Source organism: Passer domesticus, chromosome 7 (assembly GCF_036417665.1).
Source record: "Passer domesticus isolate bPasDom1 chromosome 7, bPasDom1.hap1, whole genome shotgun sequence".
NCBI classification, from domain to species: domain Eukaryota; kingdom Metazoa; phylum Chordata; class Aves; order Passeriformes; family Passeridae; genus Passer; species Passer domesticus.
Window position 1 is genome coordinate 40,706,171 of NC_087480.1, and position 7,551 is coordinate 40,713,721.

A 7,551-nucleotide genomic window follows, 5' to 3' on the forward strand; every position below is an offset into this window, starting at 1 on the left:
GCACAGAAATATTAGGGGAAGAATTACTCAAAAGTAAAAGCAGCCCTAAATGGGGACCAGAAGCTGTGTCCCACTGCTGACAGGAGCAGTGTTCCATACCTCCTAGGTGTGAGGCACAGCTCCCTCAGACCTTGGTTCAGATCCGTGCCAGCCACAGTCAGCAGCACCTCATACATAACAATCAGCCTGGTTCAGACATCATTCAAGATATTTTTCTTCTTTTCCAGTGTCAGCAGAGATAAACAGCTTGAATAAGGGCATCAGAGCTACAGCAAGGGAAAGGCAGTATTGCAAGGAAGATAAACCCAATTAAAAGAGAGCCAATTCCCTGCAACCACTGAGGGTACTCCATATATACCCCAATCACCTATAGTGTTGAAGAAAACTTATTGCATCAAAACCTACCATTGAAGGCAGCAGATGAGAAAAAATTTTGGCTTTTTGCTGAGATGAAAGTCCTCATGCTTGGTATTTTTACCTGGATTTACCAGTTTGTTTTGCTTAAAGGCAAAAAGCGTGCACGGGGCAGTGGTAGGCTGCCATTACACCTGTTGCAGGAGAAGGCATCTCAGTTCAACTGGTTATTTATGAAAATTAAATCATTTTACAATACTTTACTCCCAAAACCTTCTCTCCTGAAAGAAACCCACCAATGCACATATTCTACTCTTCCAAATACAATTAAAGAGAAGCCCAGTAAGCACAAACAGCCTTAGCAGCCATGGCTCCTTTAGGATAACACCAGAGGTACACGCAGCTAAAACACAGAGGGAGCCCTGGGCTGAGCTTAATAGAGCCCTGGGCCCCAGGGGCAGGGTATGGGAGGGGGCCCAGGTGGGGCTGTGCAGGGCATGAAGGCTTAGTGGTGCACTCAGGGACCAGGCAATCAGTCCTACTCCTTTTAGCTGCCAAACATTATATCACCTTCTTTAGGTTCAGGGAGAAGATGAGTCCCACAGAGAGAACACAGAGCACTTTCTCCAGCTCTGCCTGCCATTGAAATTAGCTAATACACCTGTACTCTCTCCTATAGGAAGGCCTTCATTATCTTGCTCAGTAAGTGATTTCATCCAAATAATTGGAGGTTTCTGCCATATGTGAGGTGGTTTGTAACATTGGTATGGGATAAAAACAACATGGTAGAAATCCCTTTTTCTACTGGAGCTTCCACCAGAACTATCACCCCTTGATAAAAATTTATTTGTGGCTGTCCTTAGGTCACAGTAGAAGACAGGTAATAAAGCCTTCAGTCTGAAGGTGTGTTAGGATAGTCCCACCTCCTGGCTTCAGGAAAGGAATCATGGACAAGCATGTAGGCAATCCCCACAGGCAGCAGCAGAGGGGCTTCAACCAACAGGTTCTAGATCACATTAATTATGTGTCTGCTGTCTGCACTCTAAATGGTCTTTCCAGCTCAGCAGAAATCAGTCCTGACAGAATCCCCCCTCACATCACAAAAACAAGTGGGTTGGGTTTTATCTGACAGTGTATGCTGGTTTATGCTGATTACTACCTCAGGTCACAGATAAAGAAAACAAAAATTCAATGCTAGTTTGAAGTAGACTGATTAACGCTATTTTTAGCCTTTTTATTTTTAATTAGTTTGAATTATTAGCTTAACTCCTTAGTTCTAAGAAAGACAGAAAAACCTCTGAAGTGCTGTATCTTTTCCATATTGGAGATAAAACTACTCTAAGTCTTCTACAAGCACCCACAAATGTTTGTGTCCTCATTTACAATCCTTAAATAACAGTTTTAGAATATTTTTTTTCCTGTGAGAGAACATAATCTTCATTCAACTTGCAGAGGAAAGAGGCTCTCTTCTCAAGTGGAGCCCTTTACATTCCTATATGCCTTGTACAAACAAAATTGCCAATTGAAATGCCAGTGCTAGTTCTTGCAATGAACTCCCTCCATATGTGCTAGAGAAAAAGCAATGAATCATAGAGGGAAACAGAGGCTAAAGCAAATCAACCCTTTCCCATTAAATGCTACCATATCCAGCATTTCAATTAGCTAATATTGATACTATAATTTTGTATGTTGGTGATTGCACAGTGCAATACATAACAGCAAATTACTGCAATCACCAACTGTTGAACAAGTGCTTCTGACTCACAGCTACTCTTTGATCTTAAAATTGTAGTTTCCTATTAACAGTTAAGTACCATAAATGTACATTAATATAAATGAGAAAGGAGGGAAGTTTACAAAACACAAGAAAAGATAAGTCAAAGGAAAAGGCACAGCAGTGAGTAATCATGTATGTAATGGCAGTCTCCCTACTATGCTCCTTCCTTTCCTTGCTAGCTCACTGTAAAAATCACAGTGGTTGTTACTGCTAAGGAAAATTCGACACTAAAACAATCCCTCACACCCCTGAGCATTTCAAACTGCTCCCCTTCCCCAGTTTCCTTGACATCAAAGTGCTCTGTAGGCACTGGACATTCTTATCTTTCATGAGGAGCTGTGTAGAGGATTTATATTGATATAGTCAGAGAGCCTGAGATGATATTCAAGACTTAATTCTCATTTTTGCTAAGATTGCCTTACATCATGATAGAGTAAAGCAATGTCAGCAGGCATCATGTTCTTTTAACTGGGTAGCTGCCTGGTTTTTCTCTGGCAAAGAATGCAGTTGTGATGAGAGGAACACCAAGAAAGAAACCAGAGTCAGATAAGTAGCAGAGATAATCTTAAATAAAGCTAAATTGTATATTATTTTCATGTTCATTAATTACTTTGTTGTTACCGTGTTCAGATGTCACAATGGCACCACACCATGCAGTAGTATATGCTCCATTTAGTGTTATAATGTGCTTTTTAATATATCAACACATAGAAATTGAATTGAAAGTCTGTTTTCCTTTCTGACACTGCTAAGGTCACAACTGACTATATTATCTAGCATAGACAGCTGAGAATGTGAGAAGGTTCACTAGAAAGCATTTCACAAAAATTTCTAATTCTCTTCAAAGAAAGGTTAGTCCATACAAAAATGCAGAGTCTATTAAAAGATGCTCAGTAAGATACATTTCATGTTCTCCAAATGTCTGTCACAGATGGCTTTCTGTCTGTAATTGTGATTTGAAAAAATACTGATTTATGTTCCACAGAACACAGGAAAAAATACAGAAGGAAATTAGAGCCAGCCACTAGAAAGGAACACACTCTACCAAGTAAATTGCAAAGCTGTAGGAAGAGCTCCCATTGCTCAGGGCTGAAACTCTCCTAACATCCAGAGAAGAGGGCGGAATGATGTGCAACATGTCAACATGTCCATATTTAGGGACTGCTGCCTTGGACAAGCTGCCAAACATGGGGAAAGCAACTGGACTATGAGAAAAGTAGGTAAAAATGTGTAGTGCTTTGGCTCAGAAGTCACATGTATGGAAAGCCCATAAACATGCACTACTCACAGCAAAACACTGCACACCTCGTGCCTGAGTAACCCCTGCCACAGGCACGGAGAAGTCTCAGCATCCCAGGCTTCTGTTCAAAGGAGTGACCAAAGCAGTTCTGGGGCTGCTCACTGCTCTCACAAATACCAGCTCTCGGGGCTGTGGATGGAGGTACCAAGAGGCAAAGCAAGATGTGTTCCCAGAGGATGCTCTTGACAGGCCACAGTCATTCCCATTGCTTCCCAAACGTGCTGCAAAGGTGGTGCATTCTGCTGCATATCTAAGGAAGCTCAACTTTTTTTAAGACTTAATTCCATACAATTTTCTTTAAAATTCCCATCATCTTAGAGGACTCAAAAGGCTACAACAGAAAGGTTACTCTCCTGTATTCTTCAGACATACAGGGGCTATATGACCTTTTGTATGGGCCCCTTTCCTGTGCCCTAAACATCATCTCAGCACATGCAGCAGCACAAACCTAGTGGAATATATGGCCACATGAGAATAGGCTCCAGCAGCACCATTGCACTGAAATTAAGAGTTCAGATTCTTATCACAACACTCTTTTCTGAATTTCACCACTGAAACTGATTTAAATTCCTTGTTATCAAAGCCCTGTCCTCCATGAGAATTCTACAAAGTTGCAGCTAAAGCCTGTGACAAAACATTCTGCCTTCACACCTTTGGGGCCTCCTGTCTGCAACACCTGAAGTCAGCACCAGTCAGTCAGAGCCTGCTCTGTGTATACACAACATGGTTAGCAGTTATTCTCTGAAAATAAGCAATTTGCTCACACATCCAGACACTTGTGGACAAATAAGGACTACAGGCCTTACCTGCTGAGTGTTCTGAACTATTTCATAAAGTAGAGGCTTGATGGTTTGGAACAAATGAAGAAAACTGGCTCCTCATTGGAAAATGAGAATTCATCAAACTGCTACTGAAGTTAAATCCTACCAAGATTATAGAACTGGGACCAACATCTGCAAAAGTGGGTTTAGTTTTACTGCATTCAGTTAACTGAAATATATAACTCACACACCTATAAAATAGGCTACTCAGCTGGAAAACCAATGCATCTTCAGTTTGTGACATTTTAGTATGTACAGATTTTCTGAAATCATTATTTGTTGTTATGGTCAGAACTGCTAAACAGCATAATCCACCAACTCAATCTGTAAGGACAAAACAAGCAGTTGTCTTTCAGCCCTCCATCAACACCCCCTCTACCAGATGCCTTCTCAGTCTTCTCTTCATCATCCAAACTCAGCTGCAACACTTCTCCTGAATACCATTTTTCCAAATAAATCCCAATAATATAGTGTACAAGGTATCGATTTTCAGCGAGTTGAGAGCTCCGTGCCTATTGAGAACAAGATGTGTGCACTGAAGTCGGGTACAGGAGTTCCAGGGGACTCCTGGGGGCTGCAGCTTTGGAGAGCTGGGTCACATCTTCTACTGCAGGATTTACTTCAGAGAGGTCACTGGGTGCTTAAGGGCAACCTGCACACTTATTTATAAACTAAGATGTTAATGTCAAGTGAATTAAGATTACACCACTGAGTTAAATGTTGATTTCCCTGATTAGTTTCCTAGAGCCTACTTTTAAGGACACAAATCCATGGAATGTGCCATCAGATGGAAGGTTCACAATTTATATAAATTGTGAACTAGACTAATGGTGCAAACATCAAGCAAGTAAAGACAGTGCTGGGAAAGAAAATAAGCTTCCGGGCTGAGCACAATGTTGTACACATTTTTGGATCCTGCAAGGCACCACACAGAACAGTACATGAATTTATAAATAAAAATAAATGCTAGAAACCAATTTGATGCAGTCACTCAATCATAAAGAGAATTATTTAGATGTATTCACTGCTGCTGAATAATATACTTTTCATAAATTTTTATGTGTAGTCGGTATCTCACTATCTGCAAAGCTGCATTGTTTTCAACTCCTTAGAACTGGTATAATTTAATAAATTAAGCTCCTATTTTCCAGACTCTTTGCTTTGGGGTAAATGTTTTGCAAAAATTTAGGAAGAAAGATATAGCCTTTATATATACATACACATATAAGTTTATAAAAGACTGTGAAAAAAGAAGTGGTTTGTTATGTTCATGTTAGTCATTCTAAAAACTTTAAGCAGCACTGGTGTCCCCTCCTCTGGAGCAGCAGTACATTTGGCAGGGAGATACTGTGCTAGGAGCTTTGTGTGTTGGCAATGCGACTTTTGCCAAATATGTGAAAATGCATCCTAATTTAGCCAAGTCATAAACTGTAACAAGCCATGCCCTGCAAGTACCCATATGTCCTGCTGTACCTGCTGGATACGTGCAGCTACATTCTCTGATTATTCCAGTGGAAATGCTCAGATTCAGGGTAAAGCACGATTTTATTTGCAAATTTTCTTCTGGACTTTTCTTGGGTCTTCCTAGGCTGTCTGGGTCTGGAATCAGTGAAAGAAGCCTTTTCTCTGGTGCTGTCTGCACTTCCTGCTGGCCTTAGAGCTTGTGGGAGAGAAAAGTGTCTGATTTACACACAGAACCAGAAAGGGTTGAACTTTAGTGGGAGAGAACAGAGGGTAGACTTCAACCGAGGCAACAAACTGACACTCAGCATGGAGGAGGAATAAAGGGACATCTGAGGAGCAGCTGTGTTCCCTGAGAACCATCAAGTCTGGGAAGGCAAAGAAACATAAAGGAGGGAGGAGGTAATCACTACATCAGAATGGGCAACAGGAGAGGGACCAGAAAGGGACATGGGTCACCTTGAGTCCACGACTTCACAGAAAGGTCAAAATCCATGTAGGTAACTAGAAAAGGCTGAACAAAAGTTTGTTGACAAAGAGTCCAGCAGCAAGGCTTCAATCCCACCGAGGTGCCTGAGCCCCTCCATTCCTGCTCTGGGCTTTTGGAGGTGCTTGGCTGTGGTGAAACTCGTGGTGTTGAGACTGAGAAACCTGGGACGAGGAAATGCTTCGTCATAGGCATTATGGTTGGGAACGGGACTGAGACAAAAGACCTGAGAAGGAGATCTGGAAGGTGGGAGTGTATCTCCTGAGAAACACCCACCATGTGCAGTCTGAGATTGTGCTGAAAACCGACATTGGACTCACAGCACAATAGGTTAAGGAGGCAGGTATGGGAAAAGAGAAACTGTAACTGTACAGTTTAAAGTGATACCGAAATATACCAAAGCACAAATTATGTTTGCACTGACACTGATTTCAGGCAGACCCCGACTAGGGAGTCCTTGCTAGCAGTGGCTCGAGAAGTACAGCATTTGGATCCCCGGGGACGCACCGCTACTTTAGACACCCCCATCCCTAAAATATACCCGACACGCCTAAGCACGGCCACCAGCCCCTCGCAGGGGAGCCACAGATGGGCCTGGGCTGGGCTCCGTCACTCTCAATGCCGGGCGCCGCTTCCCTCGGGAGCAGCAACGGGGCGGACGGGAGGTGCGGCTGGGGATGGCGCCGGCGGGACAGACACGGGCTGCCACCGGCCCGCCTGTGCCAGGAGGTGATATCCACACCGGCACTTCCAGGCCTCCGCGGGAGCCGCCGGCGGGGCTGGAAGAAGGGGCCGAGCCGCAAACTCTGCCCGGGGCGCTTCCCCGAGCCGCGGCCGGGGGCAGCCGCTCACCTCCGACACGAAACGCATCACTCGCAATTAGCGGTTTGATGCGATACGGGAGCGCATGGTTCGCATTACGGAAGAAATGACCTGATAATCGCCCGGCAGCAGCTTGCAGATGTGCTAAGTGCCTCCGGTCCCGCTCCCCGGTGGCATCTCCCGCTCCCCGGCGCCTTCGCTGCTCCCCTGCGCGCAGCAGTGGCTCGGTGGCCCCGGGCTGGCCACCGCAGGGCACCTTAGAGCGCGGAGGTTGCAGGGACAAACACTGCTTTTGATCAAGGAGCTCTGAAAAGCAGTAAAAGACGCCAAATACTTTCTGGTGTGAAAGTATTTCTGCCTGAAATCTTTTACAAGTAAAATTCCAGGAGCTGAAATTTGGAAAGAGAAGAGGTAATAGTGTTAGCGAGGGGACAAGGTCCCAAGTTAAAGGGGTGGGAATGTCCTGTGGTTCCCGGCGAAACGAGCGCCGCTGTGGCCGCCCCGCTGCCCCACGGGCTCGGGCTCACCG

At 44.1% G+C, this 7,551-nt stretch overlaps 1 long non-coding RNA gene across 2 annotated transcripts in view; it reads right to left on the minus strand.

Annotated features, from left to right (window-relative positions):
* LOC135304953 (uncharacterized) overlaps positions 1-7,551 on the minus strand; it is a 61,367-nt gene that overhangs the window by 16,364 nt on the left and 37,452 nt on the right. The gene's annotated exons all lie outside the window — the stretch shown is intronic.